The sequence below is a fragment of the Chiloscyllium punctatum genome, chromosome 3, assembly GCF_047496795.1.
Source record: "Chiloscyllium punctatum isolate Juve2018m chromosome 3, sChiPun1.3, whole genome shotgun sequence".
Taxonomy (NCBI): Eukaryota; Metazoa; Chordata; class Chondrichthyes; order Orectolobiformes; family Hemiscylliidae; genus Chiloscyllium; species Chiloscyllium punctatum.
The window spans coordinates 29,822,859-29,848,051 of record NC_092741.1 but is presented as its reverse complement, the minus strand read 5'-3'; the positions used below and the strand labels follow the sequence as shown (position 1 = coordinate 29,848,051).

At 44.3% G+C, this 25,193-nt stretch overlaps 1 protein-coding gene across 4 annotated transcripts in view; it reads right to left on the bottom strand.

Moving 5' to 3' along the window:
- Nucleotides 1–25,193, bottom strand: part of daam2 (dishevelled associated activator of morphogenesis 2) — a 339,423-nt gene that overhangs the window by 245,427 nt on the left and 68,803 nt on the right. The window lies entirely within an intron of this gene.

The following is a 25,193-nucleotide window of genomic DNA, read 5'->3' as shown; positions in this document are numbered from 1 at the left end:
GCATTTATCTGAATTAAACTCCATCTGCCACATCTCAGCCCATTGGTCCATCTGGTCAAGATCCTGTTGTAACCTAGGTAACCCAACGAAATGAAATGAAAATAGAAACTGCTGGGGATAAATCTCTGTTTTTGTTTGAGATAACATCAAAAGTTGCTCGATAAAGCAACTCTCCAGAGGTTAGCATCCATCACCAAGACAAAAGTGAGGACTGCAGATGCTGGAAACCAGAGTTTCGATCAGAGTTGTGCTGGAAAAGCACAGCAGGTCAGGCAGCATCCGAGGAGCAGGAAAATCGATGTTTCAGGCAAAAGCCCTTCATCAGGAAGGGCTTTTGCCTGAAACATCGATTTTCCTGCTCCTAGGATGCTGCTAAACCTGCTGTGCTTTTCCAGTACCACACTGATCTAAACTCTAGCATCCATCACCAGTCATCCTTGCTCCCTGAGGTGCTGAGTTTCTCCAGTGTTGTGATTGTAACAAGGTCAGCAGTTGGACCTCAGGGAATATCAGTTCCCTGATTGGGGCTGTTAACCTAGTTAACAAAAAGATGAATGTCAGGGATACTGATCCCCTGAATGGCTGACTCAATGAGAGGCAGCGTTATTGTCAAAGAGTGTGCATTAGTGAATAAAGGGAGATTGGTGATGGGCCTTTGAAGAGTTATTTCAGATTGAAATGCGGGTAGAGGAGCAATCATTTAAGACTCAGACCAGGAAACAACTGTCGAAGCAAAAGGGCAAATTTTACCCCATGGCGTGCCCCTACATTACACACTCAAAGGACCTAAAGCACCTGCTGAAGACAATAGGCGTGAGTTCAGTAGCAAATACACAGCCTGTGCACTGCAATAGGCAGAGAATTCCATGGCTAAAGGGCCTCAGTTTACACACATTTTACACCAGATTATGGGGAGAGAAGAGTTGCAGTTTGATGCATCTATCCTTCCCTCTTTAGCAGAGGTGGTGACAGTGAGGCTGTCTGCTTCAAACAAGCTTTTTGAGGAAAGACTCCCACTTCAATTCACCAAAAAACCTCACCGTAATGATTGGAATGAGGTCAAGGTAAAAACAATGACTGCAGATGCTGAAAACCAAATACTGGATTAGTGGTGCTGGAAGAGCACAGCAGTTCAGGCAGCATCCAACGAGCAGCAAAATCGACGTTTCAGGCAAAAGCCCTTTATTCCTGATGAAGGGCTTTTGCCCGAAACGTCGATTTTGCTGCTCATGGAATGAGGTCAGCCAGGTGAAACTTACAGAACATGGGGTCCCTGAATTGGGGTTGTTCACCTGGTCCAACCAGGGAGCCCAGGCTGACAGACAGAAACTGGGGTGTCAAGGGTTCTGTTCACTGGGAGCTGGCTGGGTTTGTGTCATGTACTATGCACATGTAAACATATGGATTATACAGTCATAGAGGTGTACAGCATGGAAACAGACCCTTTGGTCCAACTTGTCCATACTGACCAAATATCTTAAATTAATCTAGTCCCATTTGCCAGCACTTGGCCCATATCCTGCTAAACCTTTCCAATTCATATAGCCATCCAGATGCCTTTTAAATGCTGCAATTGTATCAGCCTCCATCATTCCCTCTGGCAGCTCATTCCATACACACACCATCCCCTGCATGAAAAAGTTGCCCCTTAGATCCTTTTTAAGTCTTTCCCCTCACCCTAAACCTACACCCTCTAGTTCTGGACTCTCCCACCCCAAGGAAAAGACTTTGTCTATTTATCCTATCCGTGCGCCTCTTAATTTTATAAACCTCTGTAAGGTCATCCCTCAGCCTCCGAAGCTCCACGGAAAACAGCCCCAGCCTATTCAGCCTCTCCCCATAGCTCAAATCCTCCAACCCTGGCAACATCCTTGGAAATCTTTTCTGTGACTTGGTGATGGGATACCAGCCTTCGTGGAGTTAGTTCACCCACAATACACTGCAGCTTTTGCACAAACACTGCAGCTCCATGTAACGAGGATCTCCCCTGACACTTCAACTCTGAACTCACTCTGCCGTCCTCTGCCAAACATGATGTATTTTTATGTTTCTAATCACTCAACCTTCGCCCTTTGGATCTGTGATTGTGAAACCAGAGGCAGATTTTTTTCTTTCTGTCGTTAATTAAAATAAAAGAGGCAGGCTGCCAGAAAATGCATCCCACTCATAACCCTGCAGAAGTAATATGAAAAAGGGACTAAAGGAGTTGACCAAACTGATAGGGCAAGGCACCAGAGACACATACAGGATACAAGGGTCAAAGGACAGCTGTACAGTACAAGATGCCTCACGTACTTCCCTCAGCTGGGAATGCTCTTCAGTTCATCCCTCCATTACTTCTGCATTTGGTAAGTCTAGTAAGTTCTTAGTAACGCACCAAGGAAGTTTCGTGTTGAGCACTCCCAGATTTTAAAAATTCCTAAAATTTCCTTCAGATTCCAGCCAAGATACCTGCTCGACAGTGTTCCCTAAGCTAATATTGCATAATAAAGGATTAAGATGTCAGGTCTCTTTCTTAGAGGTGCTGGTACACAACAGCTCGCTGTTAGATGAGTAGTGGGGTTGTGAATGAACCAATGAACTGCAGAACACCTGGCCTAGCAGCCTCTTTGTTGATAGACATGGCTGATCCACTTAAAAAGCCAACTCATGTTGGAGATCCTGTCTGTTCATACACGCCATCCAGCGGGCAATTTGCCAGCGGAACTGGGTACGCACGGGAATGTGGGTGGAAGAGGGGGAGGACTCACATGGAATCAGCTGAATTAAAACTTGAGGTGGGCACATGTTTCACCCTAGAGTGAGTGGGCAGGTTGCCTTGGCAACCTCCGTTGCTGAGACAGGACATCTGCTGGTCGGGGGTCCCCTGTGGGTTTGAGAGATTCTGGATATTCTTCGCACAACTGAATAAACAAGACATGCACAGACCAACGATGTGAACTAAAGGTTCTTTCCTTTGGAAGGAAAGGAATTCTCAAAGAGGAAGGGTTAAAGCTGTGGGAAAGTTCCAGGTCAGTTTGCCTGCTGTGAAACTCCTAGCCTGTGGAAAGAGATAGGAAGAGAGAGAGAGAGAGAGAGAGAGAGAGCAGGGGTATGTAATGCAGGCTGATGCTCCATGCATGTTAAATCAAGGTTCCATTTTAGCTCTCAGGTGAAGATTGAAGACCCCATGGTACTATTCATTGAAAAAGTTTTTCACCATGGCATCCTCACTAATACTTGCTCCTCAGCCAACATTATTACAGCAGATTAACTCCTCTTTATTACTATTGGGAGAGTTTGCTGTATGGAAGTTGCATATCATGTGTTTTTATAATAGTAATTACAATTCAAAAAGCACTCCATTGACAGTAAAATCAATGACCTTCCTGAGGTCATGACAAGTGCTAAATGTATGGAATTTGTTTCCTGCTTCCTTATACCATTGACTATTGATGCAATCTGAGATGAGGCCAGAGAGTGGAGTCTGCAGCATATCGCTGCTGCCTGAATGGGGGAAGGAATACAATGTAGATCCGACATCCTTACCAGGTGATTATGCCTCACCGTGACTAATCAAAGTGTATCACACCACACAATCTTGACTAACCAAGGGAATGGGTACTATGGGTAAACCAATGAGCTGAAATGAAGGAAATGGAGGATACTCATAAAGGTCAAACTGGACAGAGGCCTATTGTGTAACATTCCTGAGGAGCCCACTTGGTCACTGAGCTTACAGTGACTTCCCTGTGACACAAGCTCAATAAGTTGACACAAGACACCCAACTAGAGAAGGGAAGCATGAATAAACCCCACCCCTTCACCCCACCCTCCATGGTCCTACAACAGAGAGTGGCTTGATGAGGTATTATAAGATGTTGCAGGATAATTACAACATGAAAACAAGCCACTTGACTGACCAGGTCCTTGTGAGTCTCCACTGTCCTTTATCCCACCCATCGACAAAACCAAAGATCTGAGAAAGTCAGTGTGTGATAAGAGGGGGTGTGGGTGGGGATTGCAGGGGGGAAGCACAATACCAAATGAAAGTGTTAAACAAAAAAATCCACAGCGTACCCATCTCCCACCCTAATTTACCCATCCCATTCTTGGGAAGAATTACACACAGGACCCGGACCCTTCTGTTTCTGATTCAGATACTGTGCCTTGTTTATGCATAGTGTTCACATTTCAGACTTCGCAGTGTCCCTGACTCTTTATTCCTCTTTCAAGATCACTTTCCTCTTCCGTCTGAGTTTCATAAAGCTATCCAGTACCAGTTAACCAAGTGAGTGCAGGTCTTCAGAAACTGGAATTTGGTCTTTTTCAAGTACATCGAGGTGGCATGGCGAGAGGAAGGGGTACTTAGCTCATCTCCCCTCATCTGGAAGGTTATTGGTCAGAGCAATGTCCAAGGGCTACTCAGGAACTTCAACTTTCCAGTCCAGACTCCAAAGTGTTCTCATCAGCTGAAGCTGACACAATGTTGGAGGAGCAGAATGAATTGAATTGAATGATTTACTATCACATATGTCTTACAGTGAGAAAAACAGTAAAATACAGTGAAAAGCTTTTCCAAGTCGCCACAATCTGGTGCCATTTTGAATAATTTCAGGTGAAGGAAAAAACATACGGGAAGATAGAGCTTTAAGAGTCTTTTGGTCCAGAGCCAGCTCATCAGCAATGACGCCTGCACCACCATTCCCCCCTCCACCACCTCGCCACTATCTACACCGGATCCAACCAACGTCGAAGTTGCCCATTCTCAGGTGCCATCATTTACCACTGGGCCACCATTCTCCTGTGCTACCACCTCACCGCTGTATGAGCTGGACCCACCAACATTGGAGTCGTCTCTCTCGCCCACCTCAACGTCAACATAATGCCCTTCTGCCACGGTTTTGTACGATATCTGAATCAGAAACAGGAGGTTCCAGGTCCTGTGTGTAATTCTTCCCAAGAATTGGATGGTATTATGAGGGTGGGAGATGGGTACGCTGTGGATTTTTTGTTCAACGCTGGACCCAACCAATGACGAAGTCGCCTATCCTCAGGCGCATCTTTCTTCACTGGGCCTGCCTGACCGGCGCCATCTCCGATGCTGTAGCAGCCATCGATTCCGATGTCAGGTCCCGTGTTCCGCACGGCAAGTCAGGGTGGGCTCACTCGAGCTCTGAGCTGGGTTTGTTCGAGGTCTGCCATCGGAACTCAAGAGGTAAATAAGGAAAATAGAAGATAGAAATAAAGCCACAAAAAAAAAGAGGTAAAAGGGAAAAGAAAAGCGATCGGAGCCATCAAGCTCCGGCCTCAGGAGCCAAAATCCATAGCCACTTTACCTCCTCAGAATGAGACACAGAAAGAGACAGAGAGAGAGAGAGAGAGTCATCAAAGAGTTTCCAACCCATTAATCTGAACCCACTGAAAGCTGGGTTTTGCTGCTAACACTAATTCACAAAGGAGATGAAATCATAGCATGACACTGGATACCATCTCCCTGCCTCCTTACCACCCCCATCCCAACCCACTCCTCTTCCCAGTTATTGCCTTTCAATAAAAGGTCTCTCTCTCTCTTTCTCTCTCTCTCCCCCTCTCTCTCTGTCATGACCGGAGATTAGAAGAACAAAAAGAAAGCAAGAAAGAACAAGGAAAAAGAGACTGTGATCCCAGACAGACTGTGTTGGTATATTACCGTATTTCCCATGTCATGTTGAACAAGACCAGCCTCGGTACCATGTGATATAATGCAGGTGCACATGTGTCTCACTTGCACAATGAATCAGCTGGCCATTCCCACTCCAGTAACGGTTAAAGTGCTGTTTCAATGGATATCAGGTGATCTAATACACAGGGCATGTTCCAGTAAAGCTGGCTCCTGCTGCCAGCCCGTCTCAGGGTTATCTAAACACACTTGACACAGAAAATGCTGAAGAAACTCAGCATGACTGGCAGCATCTATGCAGAGAGAAAGCAGGATTCCGAACTGAAGAAGGGTCACTGGACCCAAAAGGTTAACTCTGCTTTTGCCTCCACAGGTGCTGCCAGACCTGCTAAGTTTCTACACCACCTTCTCTTGCTGTTTCAGATTTCCAGCATTGGTAGCTCTTAGATTTAATTGAACACAACATCTTTAACATTTCAGAGTTGATGGCATAGTGGTTTGTGGATGGTTGGCCTGTTTTCTAGCCGGATAATGGGATATAGAAGTATAGGCAGCATGCAGGCACCAGGGATCTGCTGCTCACAGTCTGGTAAAAGCAAACCACAACTTCACAGCCCCATTCTGAAATCTCTGCCAATACATACAAGGATCATATCCCTGTGTTTTCAGTATCTATTCAATTCCTTTTTGAAACCTGCTGCCGTGTCTCTTTCCACTGCCCCACCAGTCAGTGCATTTTAAATCTAACTACTTGCTGCATTAAAGACTTTGACTGGGATTCAGAATGGGGAGGTGCATGTGGCTGGTTCTGTGCTAAGAAGGGACAGGGTTGAGCTGCACGGTTGTCTGTGGTAGACACTGCCAGGGCTAACAGGTTAAAAACGGCTGCTTGGAAATATCGTCTCCCGGTAAAGCCATGCATAGCGAAATCTCTCCACAATTTATTCCAAACATTACAAGGCAGAGCCAGGGGCATGGGTCACTGAGTATCTCTTCGATGGGGCTAATCAATCACGGGAAGGCATGAGAAAAACATCAGCACATGCTTCCTGTCTGGTATATAAACAAACATTAATTCCCGCATGTCACAGCAGACTGCAGGTAACCCCTAAGCTCAGACTTGCCCTGGTTTTGGACTTATTGCATCAGTGATTTTAAACCTTTATATTAATACACACCCGGGGGAAAGCACAATCTCTTTCTAATGCTTTTTAAATCCCATTTCCTTCGAATCAAAGTTTGCCCTGAGGATTATGCAGCAAATGAAGATCTCCATTCAAGAAAAGATTAGAGTGGTGCTGGAAAAGGTCAGGCAGCATCCAAGGTGCAGGAAAATTAACGTTTCGGGCAAAAGCCCTTCTTCAGGATGGTTTTTGTCTGAAGCGTCAATTTTCCCGCTCCTTGGTTACTGCCTGACCTGCTGTGCTTCTCCAGCACCACTCTAATCTTGACTCTAATCTCCAGCATCTGCAGGACCCACTTCCACCTCCATTCCAAAACATCAGGACACTCTTCTGTACGTGGTATCATGCATGTCTTATCAGCAAAACCTAAACAGGTTGGGACTCCACTAAAAAAAACAAAAAAACTGCAGATGCTGTAAATCAAAAACAAAAACAGAAACTGCTAAAAAAAGCTCTGCAACATCTAAGTAGAGAAATCAGAGTTAATTCTTAGATCCAGTTACTCTTCTGAGGATCCCAGTTCTGAGGTGTTTAAGGGTCATTGTGAATTAGCATTAAGTTGGTACAGGAGCTATAAATGGGTGTGATGATGACAGAACAGGTCCTTCAGCCCATTGAATCTGTACAGCCAAAAATGTACAGCTACCTATACGCGTCCCACTTTCACTCATTCGGCCCATTGCCTGGGCCATTTTGACTTCAAGTATTCATCCAAGTCCTTTTTTAAATGTTGTTAGATTAGCCTGCCTCAAATATATACATTTCATTGACATGGTAGGCCAAAGGGCCTTGTTGTGTGCTGTATGACTCTAACCTCCATGGGCTGTGTATTCAAACAGACCACCATCATCTGGGTGAAAAATTGTTTCCCTAATATCTCCTCAAAACCTGCTGCCTTTTAATGTGTGCCTCCTGAGGCAGGATACTAAGGAGAACAGTTGCTTTCTATTCACCCTTTCCATGCCCCTTATAATTTTATACATCTCTAGCGCAACCCCCCTCAGCCTTCTCTGCTCTAAGGAAAACTACCTGAGTTTATCCAGCCTCTCTTCATCACTGAAGTGCTCCATCCCAGGCAAAATTCTAGTGAACCTCCTCTGCATCTACTCCAATGGTGACCGGAACTGTACACAGGACTCCAGCTCTGGCCTAACAAAGTTCTGTACAGTTCCAACATCATCCCTTTGCTCGTATAATTTATGGCCCAACTGATAAGGGCAAGTGGGGGGGGGGGGGGGAGTTGAGAATATGGTGCTGGAAAAGCACAGCAGGTCAGGCAGCATCCGAGGAGCAGGAAAATCAACGTTTCGAGCATAAGCCCTTCATCGGGACATTGACCCTCCTGCTCCTCGGATGCTGCCTGACCAGCTGTGCTTTTCCAGCACCACATTCTCGATCTGATCTGCAGTCCTCACTTTCTCCTTCCTGATAAAGGCAAGTATCCCATATGCCTCCTTCGTTACCTTATTAACCTGTCCTGCCACATTTCAGGTACCTGTGGACAAACTCTCCCAGATCCCTCTGTTCCTCTGAGCTTTCCTGCCATTCACTGTGTCGTCCTTTGCCTTGTTGCATCCTCTAAAGTGTACCACCTCACACACCAGAGTTAAATTCCATCTGCCACTGATGAGCCCATCTGACCAACCCATCCATATCTTCCTGTGACCTCAGACCTTCCTCCTCACTGTTAACCACTCGGCAAATCATTGTCACATCTGCAAACTTACTTATCATCCCTCCACATTTGCATCTTTATTTATATGTGTATCAACAATAAGGGACCCAGCAGTGATCCCTGTGGAATGCCACTGGGCACCAGCCTCCAGTTATACAAACAACCTCCTACCACTGCCCTATGTCTCTTCCCATTAAGCTAATGTAGTATCTAAGTTGCCAAGTTACCCTAGATCCCATGAGCATCAGACTCCCATGTGGGGGGAGCTTTGTCAAAAGTGTTGCTGAAATCCATGTCAACTACATCAACTGTGCCACCCTCATTTACACTCTTGGTCACTTACTCATAAATTCCTGGAGAAAGTGAGGACTGCAGATGCTGGAGATCAGAGCTGAAAATGTGTTGCTGGAAAAGCGCAGCAGGTCAGGCAGCATCCAAGGAACAGGAGAATCGACGTTTCAGGCATCAGCCCTTCTCCTCATTCCTGAAGAAGGGCTGATGCCCGAAACGTCAATTCTCCTGTTCCTTGGATGCTGCCTGACCTGCTGCGCTTTTCCAGCAACACATTTTCAGCTACTCATAAATTCAGTCCAATTTGTTAGGCCCAGCCTACCTCTGATAAAGCCTGCTGAATAAACCTTGCCCCTCTAAATGGGAATTAATTTTGAGTGGTGGATAGAGGAGGGGTAGTGTTTGTAGGTTGGCGTGAGGAAGTTCTGACTTGGCATGGGAGTAAAAAGGATCATTGAGGTGGATTGGGGCATGGGTTGGTGTGAAGGGTAAGAGGAGGCATGGAGGTGAATACAGGGTTCACAGTGACCATGAGTTGACATGGATAGGGTATGAAGCATGGGGCTGCTGGTTTTGTTTTATTGTGTTTCTAAATAACTTGGGCAAAGCTCTCCGGTTGCCTCCACACTGTTTACCAAAGATGGTAGGGCCAGCTCCAGCCAAAACCTGCCCCCTGCTGGAATAAAAATGAGAACATTTTCAATGCTGCCCTCTCAACCCCAAAGTGAAAAGTCAAGCTTGAGTGTTGTCAGCTCAGTAAACCATTGAGCAGGCATCCTTCAGGATAAAACATTTACTGTCCTTCATTAAACCAAGCTCGAAATGATTATTATAGAACTTTACAGTACAGAAGGAGGCCATTCTGTCTATAGTTTCTGTACTGGCTCCTGAAAGAACTGGCCAGCTAGTGCCATTCTCCAGCTCTATCTTCATAGCTCTCTAAATTAAATCACTTTCAAATATTTATCCGGCGATCTTTTGATATCCCCTATGGAATCCATCTCCATCACTCTCCCAAAACAGTCCAAATCCTAACAACTCTCCAAGTAAATACGTTTCTCCTCATCTCACTCCTAGCTCTCTTGCTCACAATCATGAAATTGTGACCCCGAGTTACTGATGTACTGATTAGTGGGAACAGAATATCATTCAAACCCCTGTCAAAATTGCTCAGAAATTTGAACACCTCAATAAAGTCATCTCTTAATCTTCTTAGCTCCAAGGAGAATAAGCTCAGTTTCTCTAATCTTTCCTTATATCTCGAATCCCTCCTTCCTGGTATCATTCTAGTGAATCTCCGTTGAACTCTCTCCAAGATTTTAATATCTTTCCAGAAATAAGGTGCCCAGAAATGAACACAATGTTCCAAAAGTGGCCTGACCAATGATTTGTGAAGATATAGCATCACTTCCTTGCTTTTATACTTCATGCCTGTATTTATAACCCAAGGATCCTAGGAGCCTTCATGACAACTGTTTCAACTTGCCTGGCCACCTTCAGAGAATTATGTACTTAAACCCTAATCTCTTCAAAGTTGTACCACTGAGCCTGTATTATCGCTCTGTGTTTCTTTTCCAAAAGTGCATTACCTCACATTTCTCTGCATTGAAATCCATCTGCCAGGTGTCTGCCCATTTGACTAACTTATCAATATCCCTCTGAAGTCGTCCAGTGTCATCCTCACAATTCACTATTCTCCCTAGCTTAGCATCGCCTGCAAATTTATAGGTTTTGCCCTCGACACCCATCTCCAAGTCATTACGTAAATCAGAAAAGGCGAGGGTTCCAACGCCGATCCCTGGAGAACACCACTTTCAACTCCTCTCCGGTCTGAGAAATGCTCATCTATAACTACATTCTGTATCCTTTATAGAATGTACAAATAGTTTTATTAGTGTAAAGGCAGTAGATCTGACTCTGTGAAGGTCCAAGTGCTTTCTTCACCCAAATCAATCTAATTCAGTGAGATTGAATAGGGTTTAAGCTAAATCCCACTTGGCATGGGATTCTAATGTACTGTCGCTCAAAGTTCACATTTACTTTCCAGCATAGCTCCTAGATCCCAATTGAAAACTCCTATGGAGTCGATGGCTTCCCACTGGAGTATACGCCCACACATGCTAAAGAGCAAATGAAAAATGATGGAAATCCAAAATAAAAGCAAGTGGTTGACAAAATGTCATCAATCTGCAAACGTGGACTCAGGAACTCTGTTCCCTTTTCCACACAGCAAGATGAGGAAGAGCCAGGAAAGTGGAAAAGAACGGAGAAAACAGAGGATAGAGAAGGAAATGGTGAAGGAAGGATGGAGGGAGCAGGAGTTGGATGGAGAGGGATGGGTGGGTGACGGATGATGGAGAGGGTGGAGGAGAAGCATTAGAGATTGAAGATGAAGAGAGAGGCAAAAAAGGGGGGAATGGATGTGGATGGGTGTTGGAGAACAGAGATCAATTGGGAGATTTGGGAACTGGGAAGTCAGCGAGGATGGGAAAGAGAAAGGAGAGAAAGAAAAACTCATTTGCCATTATCCTTCCCCAGCTTCAACGTGATCATTCTACATGTGTATTTTCTTTTTATCAACATATGAACAAGGATGTGTAGGCCACTTGGCCCTTTGAGCCTGTTCCAGCACTCACTAAGAATATGGCTGGTCTGATTTTAACCTCAAACACATTCTTCCATGAAGGTTTGTAGCTCAGGTTGAGGTTTAGGCTGTAGGTTTGCTCGCTGAGCTGTAGGTTTGATATCCAGACATTTCATTACCTGGCTAGGTAACATCATCAGTGGCGACCTCCAAGTGAAGCGAAGCTGTTGTCGCCTGCTTTCTCTTTATATATTTGTCCTGGATGGGGTTCCTGGGGTTTGTGGTGATGTCATTTTCTGTTCGTTTTCTTAGGGGGTTGATAGATGGTATCTAGATCTACTTGTTTGTTTATGCCGTTGTGGTTGGAGTGCCAGGCCTCTAGGAATTCTCTGGCATGTCTTTGCTTAGCCTGTCCCAGGATAGATGTATTGTCCCAGTCGAATTGGTGGTTTTTTTCATCCGTGTGTAGGGCTACGAGGGAGAGAGGGTTGTGTCTTTTTGTGGCTAGCTGGTGTTCGTGTATCCTGGTGGCTAACTTTCTTCCTGTTTATCCTACGTAGTGTTTGTGGCAGTCCTTGCATGGAATTTTGTAGATGACGTTGGTTTTGTCCATGGGTTGTACTGGGTCTTTTAAGTTGGTTAGTTTTTGTTTGAGAGTGTTGGTGGGTTTGTGTGCTATTAGGATCCCAAGGGGTCTTAGTAGTGTGGCTGTCATTTCTGAAACTTCGTTGATGTATGGTAAGGTGGTTCGGGTTTCTGGCTGTGTCTGGTCTGCTTGTCGTGGTTTGTTCTTGAGGAATCTGTGGACTGTATTTTTTGAGTATCCGTTCTTCTTGAATACATTGTATAGGTGGCTCTCCTCTGTTTTCCGAAGTTCGTCTGTGCTGCAGTGTGAGGTGGCTCGTTGGAATAGTGCTCCGATACAGTTTCGTTTGTGTGTGTTGGGATGGTTGCTGGTGTAGTTAAGTATTTGGTCAGTGTTTGTCGGGTTTCTGTATACGCAGGTTTGTCGTTCTCTGTTGTCCTTTCTTTCGACTGTGACGTCCAGGAATGTGAGTTTATTGTCGGCTTCTTCCTCCTTGGTGAACTTTATGCCTGTGAGGGTGTTGTTGATGATGTTAAATGTCTCTTCTATCTTGTTTCGTTTTGTGATGACAAAGGTGTCATCTACGTAGCGGACCCAGATTTTTGGTTTGATGGTTGGTAGGGCTGTTTGTTCTAGTCTTTGCATTACCGCTTCTGCTATGAATCCCATGGGATCTCCGCTATCAGGATTCATAGCAGAAGTGGTAATGCAAAGACTAGAACAAACAGCCCTACCAACCATCAAACCAAAAATCTGGGTCCGCTATGTAGATGACACCTTCGTCATCACAAAACGAAACAAGATAGAAGAGACATTTAACATCATCAATAATACCCTCACAGGCATAAAGTTCACCAAGGAGGAAGAAACCGACAACAAACTCGCATTCCTGGACGTCACAGTCGAAAGGAAGGACAACGGAGAACTACAAACCTGCGTATACAGAAAACCGACAAACACTGACCAAATACTTAACTACACCAGCAACCATCCCAACACACACAAACAAAACTGTATCGGAGCACTATTCCAACGAAACACCTCACATTGCAGCACAGACGAACTTCGGAAAACAGAGGAGAACCACCTATACAACGTATTCAAGAAGAACGGATACGCAAAAAATTCAGTCCGCGGATTCCTCAAGAACAAACTACGATAAGCAGACCGAACACAGCCAGATACCCGAACCACCTTACCATACATCAAAGAAGTTTCAGAAATGACAGCCACACTACTAAGACCCCTTGGGATCCTAATAGCACACAAACCCATCAACACTCTCAAACAAAAACTAACCAACTTAAAAGACCCAGTACAACCCATGGACAAGACCAACGTCATCTACAAAATTCCATGCAAGGGCTGCTACAAACACTACGTAGGACAAACAGGAAGAAAGTTAGCCACCAGGATACACGAACACCAGCTAGCCACAAAAAGACACGACCCTCTCTCCCTCATAGCCCTACACACGGATGAAAAAAACCACCATTTCGACTGGGACAACACATCTATCCTGGGACAGGCAAAGCAAAGTCATGCCAGAGAATTCCTAGAGGCCTGGCACTCCAACCACAACGCCATAAACAAACACATAGATCTAGACACCATCTATCAACCCCTCAGAAAACGAACAGGAAATGACATCACCACAAACCCCAGGAACCCCATCTAGGAGAAAGATATAAATAGAAAGCAGGAGACAACAGCTTCACTTCACTTGGAGGTCGCCACTGATGATGTTACCTAGCCAGGTAATGAAATGTCTGGATATCAAACCTACAGCTCAGCGAGCAAACCTACACCCTACATTCTTCCATAATCCCAATAGATTCTTAATTGCCAAGGGAATTAAAAATGATCTACCTCTTCCCTAAAAAATATTTAAAGAATATGCATCCTCTACTCTTTGTGGAAGGGAATTCCAAACACTCATTGAGAGAAAAAAATGCTTCCTCATCTCTGTCTTAAATGGGCGAGGTCTTATTTTTAAACTCTGATCCCTAGTTCTACATTATCCCAAAAGAAGAAACATTTTTCCAACATCCACTCGATTAAGTCCTCTCAGGATTTTATGTTACAGTTAAGTCACCCCTGACTCTTCTAAATTCCAAAGAACACAGGTCTAGCCTGCCTAGCCTTTCCTCCTAAGGCAATCTGCTCATTCCAGGCATTAATCAAGTAAATCTTCTCTGAACTGTTTCCAATGTACTATCCTTCTTCTGTAAGTACAGTAACCAGTACTATACACAGTACTCCAGATGCACGATCACTATAATCTGTATAACTGAAGCATAACCATCCTCTCTTGCATTCAATTCCCCTCACAATAAAACAGAACATCCTATTAGTTTTCCTGATTACTTAGTGTACCTGCACACTAACTTCTGAAATTCGTACACTGGGATGCCCAAGTCTCTCTGCATCTCAGAGCTCTGTATGCTCTCAGCATTTAGAATACAGATCACTTTTATTCATTGCAACAAAAATCCAATTTAATTTCATTTGCCTGATCTTGCCCATTCACTGATCATTTCTTTCCCTTTGATATATCTCTCTCTCTCTTTCTCACACACACGCGCGTGCGCACACACACACACTATTTGAGAAGAAGTCATCTTAAATCCAAAAACTTGATCTGAAAACTTTATCATAGTATGTATTAAGTGCAGCCAATTTTTTGCGAAACATTTCCAGAGGATACGCGAACAAAATGGCAGAGGGAGCAGATTGCTTAACATCCCGACAGTCGAAGCTTTGTCCTGGGCAAGTACCTTAATATTGGCAGCCCATAGCCTGAGAAATCAAACACCAGGCTGGAATCAGAGGATAAGTGCTTGAGATTCAGGGAAAATGTATAGAACACAACTAGGAAAGGTAAGGAAGAACTTAGAAAGTTCCAGCATCTTTCACAACAGAAAGATGTCCGTAAGTGCTAAACTAAGTGACACACTGTTTTGAAGTGAATGTGATGCTTGGAAATACGGCAGCCAATTTCCACACAGGGAGGTCCAAGATGCCCCATAACATGGCTCGTAGCAGAGGCAGCAGCTTAGTCTGAATTTGTCACCTCCTCAGTAAAACATTCTGAAACGATAAACTGCACCCCACTAAACACGTAGGGAATAGGAGCGAGGAGTAGGCCATTCGGCCCTTTGAGCCTGCTTCATCATTCATTGTGATTATGGCCAATCAGCTAACTCTATAGCGTGCTCAAGCTTTTCCCTCATAACCTTGATCTCTTTACTCGAAAGGATATCCAACTCCTTTTTGAAGTCAAACAAATGTTTTGGTCTCGGCAGCTTTCCAGGGCAGAGAATTTGACAGGGTCACCACTCTCTGGGTGAAGAATCGCTCTCCTCAGTTCCCTCCATCTGTATCCTTAGACTGTGTTCCACTGCCTTCCGTCCATCCAGAATTGATAGAGGTGAAGGCACCAAGTCCCCAGCCAGAGCTAGCCAAATTCATGGCATCATTCAAATCTCTCGCTCTCTTTAGAAGGAACCACTTGGTTATGGGGGAAGAGTTGGAGGGCTGAGACTAACTTTGTAGTTCCAGAGCATGCTCAAGTACAATGGCCTCCTTCTGTACTGCACGTACATATGATTCTATGGGTAAATGCATTCAATCTTGCAACCCAGTCTCACAGGTTAGGTGGATTGGCCATACCCACAGAGTCCAGGGAAGTGTGGATCAGGTGAATTAGCCAGGAGAAATGCAGCATTACAGGGGTAGAGTGAGGGTGAGAGTGGGATGTTGCTCTCAGTTGGTTACTGTTCAGAGAGTCAGTGTGGACTCATTGGGCTGAATGGCCTGTTTCCACACTGCAGGGACTCTAGGAGCCCTGTCCTCACCCAGGGATTCAACAGAATGAAGAATATTTCATCCCACTTTCTATCACCACCCTCTCAAGTAGACTCATGCCAGAATGCAACAACCTTTCCCTCTGAGCAATGAGATTCTTGACGCAGCTAATCGGCATTCTAACATTTTTCAGTAGTGCATGAATCTATTCTTTAGAGGCTGGAAGAGTGACAAGCGCAAGGCGACTGGCTCGCAGCTAGAATTCCTTTCTGAACTGGACTGGCAATCATGCTGGGGCAGCTCTCGGCAGTTCCTAACACCCGTGAAGAACAGCCGGACAGTAATCAGTCCAATCTTCACGGTGTTTGGTTCCAGAATTCCACGTGACACCAGGGTAAATGAAAGAGATTCATTCATTAGGCTCTGATATATAAAAGCAAAGCCCTTTTACAGACAGCCCTCATTAAGGATGAGCTGGCAGCATTTCTCAACATGACTTGTACAAAAGAGAAAGCACACGCACTTTAATTGAACTCAACCTCATTAACCTTAAAAGCAGCCAAATGTCCAAGAATCTCCTTGTCATTAACACTCCATATCAGTATCATCGTAAGAGTTTGCAGCCATCCAAATTGGACAATGGGCTCAAATAGATGAGCATCACTGCTATACCACTAGGTGGCACTAGCCAGTTTTAATTGAGCTCTGGGTGACATGGACGCAACTTGCCCAGTGTAATTGTGCATTGACCCTTCACCTCTGTCCGAACATGATACAAGGTAAAAGCCTCATTGGCTGACCAAAGCAAATATCAGTCTGATTAAAGGTATCTACATTGCTGAGGCTGGGCCAGTAAGTCTATTCAAGGATGAGCTTTTCAGATTTGAAATGAGTAAGGCACTCAAAAGTTATCGGGAAAAGGCAGGAAAGTGGAGGTGAGGATTTTCAGATCAGCCATGATCTCATTGAAGGGTGGAGTAGATTCAATGGGCTGAATGGCCTATTTCCACTCTGACATCATTTGTTCTTTTGGTGTTCAAAAGCAGTAGAGGTGGGGACATGGTGGATAGACTCAGGGATTGACAACCAGTTTTATGGGCAATTGGTAACAGAATCAATGCGAGCACAAGAAAAACAACTTGTCACATGGTAGGAGGGATGGGATCTGTATAATTCATTGTGAGGTGAATGCAGATTCAAAACAGGCTTTCAAAGAGTATTATCTGAAAAGGAATAACATTAGGGCCATGGGAAAAAAGCAGAGGGGTAGCATTGAGCAGAATGCTTCTTCAACTATGGGCTGAATGGCCTCCTTCTCCACAGAATTCATTCTAAGATTCCATGGGAAACCTCAGCTCAGTCCCTTTCATTAGTCCACATCCTGGGATTGCCAGGTAAATGACTCAAGGTGGCTGGAAAATGACTCACGCCCACAAAGCAGATGATGACGTTTTGCAAAAGGTCAGTGTGAAGGCACAGGGCTGTGAGTAAGAACAGAAGAGATTTAATGTGTGGTTTGTAGAGACCTTGCTGTCCTACAGAATTGCCCACCAGTACTCCACTTCCTGCATCAGCAACTACACTTCGGGAAAAATAGCTTCCCCGGCTGTAACATTGGAACAGGAGTAGGCCCGTCAGCCCCTCATGTTCCTTCATTCAATGAGATTATGGCTGGTCTGTGGCCTAACACCATTGACCCATCTTTGGCCCATATCCCTTAATTAAAAATTATCTATCTCAGATTTAAAATTAACTACTGATCCTGCATCCACTGGCATTTGTGTAAGTGAATTCCAAACGTCCACCACCCTTTGTGTGTAGAGGTGCTTCCGAAAGTCTCTCTGGTCCTAATTCTCCCAAACCAGTCTTTATCTACACTGTCTTTTCCTGTTAATTTCTTGAAAACTTCAATCAGATGACCCAAAACCTTCCAGGCTTAGATAAATCAGACCTAATTTGTATAATCTCTCTTCATAACTTAACTCCTGAAGTCTGGATATCAGGAGTTGCGTGGTACTCCCTCCAAGACCAATACATGGTGGCTCAGTGCTTAGCACTGCTGTCTCACAGCGCCAGGGAGCGGGGTTTGATTCCAGCCTCAGGTGACTGTCTGTGTGGAGTTTGCATATTTTCCCTGTATCTGCGTGGGCTTCCTCTAGTTTGCTTCCACAATCTAAAGATGTGTGGGTTAGCTGGATTGGCCATGCTAAATTGCCCATAGTGTTCTGGGATGTGCATCTGTCAAGGGTAAATATAGGGTAGGGGGCATGGATCTGGGTGGAATGATTGGGCCTGTTTCCACACTGGAGTCTGTGAGAACAAGCTCCCTCAGGTGTGTGTGCCTAGATCTGGAGATGGTCTTCCAAGTGGGGTCAACCTAGCACTTCAGAACATCCTGATGTCACAAAAAGTGCAAAGCTGATAGATTTACTTTTTCACGAAGGTGCTGTGTTTGACTTGGGAGAGCTCGTGACTAATGCTTTATTTATGAAGCAATTTACAGATAAACAGCTGTGAAATGTAATAATTGCCCAAACATCTTCTCCAATTAGGAAACTTCGGGCTTAATTCCTCTCCCGCACAGTTGCAACACTCTTGCTGAAGTAGTTCCATTACATTCCTGGCTGCATTATTTTAACCAGCTTGCTTTACCATACTTCAACACAGTGTCAAACCCATCTATTTTCACAGACTGAACTACCCATTGTATTGGCACAAACAAAACTGTAACATAAACAGAAGGGTGGCACGGTGGCTCAGCAGTTAGCACCCAGGTTCAATTCCAGCCTTGGGTGACTTTCAGTGTGGAGTTTGCACATTCTCCTGTGTCTGTATGGGTTACCTCCGGGTGCTCCGGTTTCCTCCCACAATCCAAAGGTGTACAGGCTAGGTGAATTGGCCATGCTAAATTGCCCATAGTGTAGGATGCACTAGTTAAAGGGAAAAGGGGTTTGGGTGGGTTACTCTTCGGAGGGTCAGTGTGGACTTGTTGGGTTGAAGGGCCTGTCTCCACACTGTAGGGAATCTACAGTGCCAAACTGCTAAAAATGGTTGAAAATGAACCCCCTTTGAGCCTAAAATTCACTCCAGAAATTTGAGCGGGCCCTGGTTTCAGTATCTGTAGGATTCCACTGTCTTCACTGTCAAGAGCAATGAACACAAACTACACGTGACCCCACTCCATCGAGAGTCACTCACTTTCAAGAACATTGGTAAAAATAAAGCCGGCATGCATTGCCTGAAAGGGTGGTTTAAGAAGCTTCAGTGCTAACTTTCCGAAGGGAATTAGCTGTATACCTAGACAGGAGAGATTTGCAGTGCTCTGAACTAAAAGCCATGGTGTGGAGGTGTAGATACTGGACTGAATTGGACAATGTTAAAAATCAACGAGGTGAGACTGAAGGCTGGAGATTTAGAGTCGAGAGTGTGGTGCTGGAAAAGCACAGCAGCATCCGAGGAGCAGGAGAATCGACGTTTCGGGCAAAAGCCCTTCATCAGGAAATTTCTCCTCTTCGATTCTCCTGCTCCTCGGATGCTGCCTGACCTGTTGTGATTTTCCAGCTCCACACTCTCAAAAGTTAAAAATCACCAGGTTATAGTCCAACAGGTTTATTTGGAAGCACTAGCTTTCAGAGCGCTGCTCCTTCATCAGGTGTCTCCAAAAGCTAATACTTCTAAATAAACCTGTTGGACTATAACCTGGTGTTGCAAGATTTTTAACTGAATAAAAAGGAATGGGAATTACTGGATAGTTGGGCTATCATAATAGGCTGAATGGTCTTTTCCTTGCTGTACGACCTTGCATTGCATGACTGGAATCATGGGTGCCGCCAGCATCAAAGTCAGCAATTGCTGGAAAAGCTCAGCAGGTCTAGGAGCATCTGAGGAGAGAAAGCAGTGTTAACATTTTAGGTCCAGTGACCCTTCTTCACCCTGCTAGCATTCCTTGCCAACAGCCGGCTGAACTTGCACCGTTTGGATCCACTCCTTCTGCACATTGCACCAAATAAAGCTGGCGAAAAGCATGGAAGCCCAGTCCAAACTTGCCCTCTCCGGAACCAATTTCACTACAAGTTATAAAAGGACATTTACTGTGCAGGGAAATAACTGTTTCCCCTCAGTTTTCTTCCTATGTCTCCTGAAACCACCAATTGTTGGTGGAGTTCAGTTCTAGGGTTGTTCCTGAGTCCTCCAGAACATTAGCCAGTGGTGATTCCTCATGTGTAAGCCAGCAGATGGTACACAAAAGGAAAAGTAGCCAACACAAGGCAGATGGGACATCAGACAGCAGTCCTCCATCAGAATCTTAATGTGTGTCGTGGGCTCCAATGAAAGGTGGTTCCAGTTAAGCACAAGAGGGATAGAGATGAGGAATCTCTGAAAATTATAATCTATCCAGTGCAGAGAGTTCTTCCTGGTATCAAGAACAATAAATATTCCTTGGCAATGAGGGGAGTGCCCCTAGATGGAGAAAATGGAGCCCCCTCCCCCCAAATCCTGAGCCCAGCAGCCACTGAAAGACCTTAGTTGGTGGCGGGTGAGGAAGGTCCACACAATTGCTGAGATGTTGGAAAAAGGATTGGGAAAGATGGTTTTCCAATGCCAAACTACCCCCTTTTTTGCCCCTCCACAAGGTCTAAGGAGGGAGAAGTTCTGTCCAATATGTACAAAACCGATTATCCAGGGGGACATGCTTTGACTTAGAGACTATTTTTCAAAAAAGGACTTTGTTCACCATAATGCTGAGGACATGAAAGTTGCCATTGTTCATCTCTCCTTTATTTCATCCAGGGGGAAAAAAAAACTGCACTTTCCCCACCACAGCTACTTACTGCTTCCCAATTGGATGCTTGGCTTTTGTGTTTAGTTCTTGCACAGAATATGTGCAATGCTGGCTTGGACAGCATTTATCACCCACTCCTAATTGCCGTTAAGTTGTTGATAAGCTGTGTTTTATGTACTTGTCTTCTTGAACCGCTGCAGTCCTTAGGCTGCAGGTTTAGCCATAATGCTATTTGGGAGGGATTTCCATGTTGTGGACTGAGAATGATGATATAGTTTCAGGTCAGGATGCTGAGTGGCTTGGAATGGGAAATCGTGAGTGGCTGGTCACCCCACATATCTGCTGCCCTTGTCCTTCTAGGTGTTAGAGATCTCGGTTTTTGAAGATTCTATCGAAGGGGCTTCAGTGAGTTGTTACAGTGCCCATGGGAGGCACTGTCTTACAGTGATGGAGGGATTGAGGTGAGGTACCTTGAAAAAAGGAGTGGGACGGATGGTTCTCCAGTGCCAAACTACCGCCTTTTTTGCCCCTCCATCAGGTCTAAGGAGGGAGAAGTTCTGTCCAATATGTGCAAAACCGATTATCCAGGGATTACTGCATCACTATTTCGGAGAGCTTGCTGTGGGACATGCTTTGAATTAGAGACTATTTTAAGGTGTTTAAGGTGAGGTACCAATCAGTCAGTTTGCTATTTACTTCCTCAAGGACTTCAATCCATATGGTAATGAAAAAAACAGAAAAAAAAGGTTATTCTTCATCTAGCTGTCTATCATTCCTCAAGCATCACTCCCAGATTTGGCAGCTTGACCTTGTGATCCCTTGCCTGACCATCTTGGCTTAACGTGAAGTTTTCTCCCCAATTTATTTTTTCTGTACTGCTAGCTTACAGCTTTATAAAGTCCTCCTCCAGTTGCTCCCTTTAAATATGTAGACTGGAGTTTGTTGCTTTGTTCCTCATTTCTCTGACAATAACGAACACCTTTTGAAAGGAGTCAGTTGAATATCTTGTTGTAAGAGAAATGACAGGGTTAAGGATCAAATTCTCGGGCCAAATTCCCCAGAGTAAGCTCTGTCCTGTGGGACTACAGGAAGGTCAGCCTTTCGGAATGCATCTGGAGAGGGTTGGATAGTTAAGTTTGGAGTATAACATCAGCCTTTTGGAATTTTTAGTTGATTGACTTCAGGGGTCAGGGAAACATTTTCCCAAGAGTTCTTCTTCCTGTGGCAGAGATGTTGAGAATGCAGAAATGACTTTACAAGATCCAGTCACTGTAGTATGGGAACAGAATCTCAGGACAAGGGGTCATTCATTTAAGATAGGGATGAGGAGAAACTTCTTCACTTACGTATTATGAATCCTTGGAATTCTGTACCCTAGAGGGTCGTCAACGTTCCATCATTGCAAAAGGAATTTTGGCACTTATTGCTAAAGGAATGGAGTATAAAAGAAGGATAGTACTGCTGTGATTATACAAGGCATTGGTGGGACCACAGCTGGAGTACTACATACAGTTTTAATCCCTTCACTTGAGGAAGGATTTAATTGCATTGGAGGCAGATCAGAAAAGATTCATGGAATCAATTCCAGAAACAGAAGGCTTGTCTTATAAGGAGTCACTGAGAAATTTAGGCCCTCACCCGCTTGAGTTTGGAAGGATGAAAGGAGATCGAACTGAGGTACATAAGATGTTAAAGGGGTCTGACAAAATGGGCATAGAGTGGATGTTTACCCCACAGAGTGATTTAGAACAAGAAGTCATAGATTTGGGGGAAGAGGTGGTAGATTTAAAACAAAGATGAGGAGAAATTACTTCTTTTAAATGGTCCTGAATCTATGGAAATCACTGCTCCAGAGTGTGGCAGACACCAGAACACTGGATAAATTTAAGGAAGAGACAGACAGATTTTTAATTAGTAACAAATTAAAGGTTTATGGGGAGCAGGCAGGAAGGTGGACTCATAGAATCCCAACAGTGTGCAAGCAGGCCGTTGAATCCATCAAGTCCATACTGACCCTCTGAAGAGCATCAAACCCAGACCCACCCTCCTACACTATCCCTGTAACCCTGCATTTCCCACGGCTAATCCACCTAACCTGCACACTATGGGCAATTTTAGCATGGCCAATCCATCTAACCTGCAGGTCTTTAGATTGTGGGAGGAAACCCACACAGACACAGGAAGAGTGTACAAACACCACACACCCTGAGGCTGGAATCAAACCCATGTCCCTGGCACTGTGAGGCAACAGTGCTAACCACTGAGCCACCGTGCTGAGGAGTTGAGGCTCAGATGAGATCAGCTATGATCAAAACGAATAGCGGAGCAGGCTTGAGGGCCTGAATTGTCTATCCTTGCTCCTAGTTCTTACGTTTGTTGCGTATATTTAAGGATGAGATTGATTGACATTTACCATCGCTGAGATTGAAGGGATGTAGAAAACAAACAGGAAAGCAGAGTTGAAACAGATGATCAGACAACAGTCTAGGCAAAGTACAAAAAGGATTGCAACCCTTCATCAGACACTGACTAGATGGTGAATTACAGGGAAAATTTGAAGGAACCTATCCCTCCCATCCCCTCCACCCCTCAGCAATAAAAAAAGTAAACGTGTTGTTTACAGCATTCCCTTACAATAAACTATGTCCACTGCACAATATTGACAACATATGCTTCTTAACGCCATCCTCTCCCACCATTAAAAACTGGAACTCCCTTCCCCTCAAAACACGACAGAAGCAGTTGCTAGCAAGGTTTGGGACCTGGAGAGTTGCTGAAACTTGCAGTTTAGTTCATGACTTATCGATCCTGTCCTTACCATTATAAAACCACAAGTCAACATGATGAGAGTGAGGGGGAGAAACAGAGAGAAAAACAGAAAAAAAGGTGATGTCAGAACTTGCCAAGATGGGTGGTGCGGGGGTAGGATTTTAATTCTCTTGTAATACCTCAACTCTGACAGAGACCCAATACAGAGAGATACCAAAAATGAGGAACAGAGAGGAAGAATGTGCAACACACTGAGGTAGTAGAGAAAAATAATCATCAAGGTTTCATGTTTTGGAATATTCAGCCCACATTGTAACAATATGGAATTAAATACCTAACAGGCTCACTGCTTGTTTCTGTCTAAAGTTTCCAACGGATTTGCAGGCAGTCCAATAGATCTCCAACTCCTGGATCTAATACACACACTTCCTCTGCCTGCCCTCAACCCGCTCTCCCCTAATGGCATTGGAAGAAGTGATGAGCCTGGCAGGGCAGCAACGTACACCAGAAATCCTGCCAGCTTCACCTAACCTACAGTTGGCAGTGTGGCTTACCAGCACAGTCGTACAATGAGGTGGCCAATTCTCAGCCAAACTGAACTGAGGCCCAGGCTGAAGCTCTATCTCTCTCTTCAGCAATGTATATTTTGTACTTCTATCTCAATGTTTAAGTCCAATGAATTCACAATTCATTGAATTCATTAATCAAGAATTGAAAAAAATGCACAGGTCTCCAGATTCTCAGTTCTCATAGGTAGGGGGTGGGGCTGACAGTGTTTAAGCCTTGGAATGGAGTGACAATGGGAAAAGGTTTGGCTGCTGTTTTGTACTAAACACCTGTTGAAAGTCAATGTACTTCACATTAACCACGTTACCCTCATCAACTCTCTTTGCTGCATCTTCAAACAAACTCCAGAAAGTTAGTTAAACATGATTTCACCTTAAACTCTGTGGTTGAAAGGCAATGAACAATGTACTGTTAGGTATTCCAGATCTTCATCACCAATCTGGTAAATGTTCAACTAATGATGCTAATGGGGAAAGGGTTTAAAGTAAGTTCCTTCGACCTTACAGAAGACTACAAGTATTCAAAATCAATGAGCATCGATACTCCAGACTAATTCATTTGGTTTATTAAGGACCACAATAAATTGTCCACACCAAAGCCAGAAGGTGGGCAACTGTCAAGAAAAATCTGGGCCCATTTTTACCACCTACAAATAGCCAACAGAAACAAATTATCTTGTCATTATCTCATTATATTTTGTGGGATCTTATTGTGAGCAAAATTAGCTGCCACATCTTCCACAGTACAATATTGTTTACAGTGTAAAAATACTGCATAGTCTGTAAAGCACTTTGTGATATCCTGAGGTTGTGAAGGACACCATGTAAAATGCAAATCATTTGTTTTATTTTCACATTCATGGCACTGGTATGCTTATACACTGCTGCAGCATCTTTGACTTGCTTCAGGAATTATTGCATTCAAGAGACTGACATTCCTTTCAGAGCCTGATCCTTTCCAGCTTAAAGGGACATGACTACCTCACTCAAGTTGTTGATGGTTGAGAAATGCAAACCATATGCAAACATCATCACAGTAGATTTTCAATGCAAATCTTACAATTGCACAAGATGGCTCTAAATTGACGGTACAATTCACTGTTGCAATGAAATTCATAGGCTCGTGGGGAATGCAATTTTTGGAGTCACTGTTTGAGAAAACTAAGCCTGAAAACGAGAAATTGTGCCACCTTAAAAGATGACCAAGTAAACCACCGGTTTAATCCCTGATTGTCACCAAAGCTCTAAGCAATGTTGAGTTGCATGCCACATCTAAGAAATTGACAAACAATTCAAGCATCTCTCCA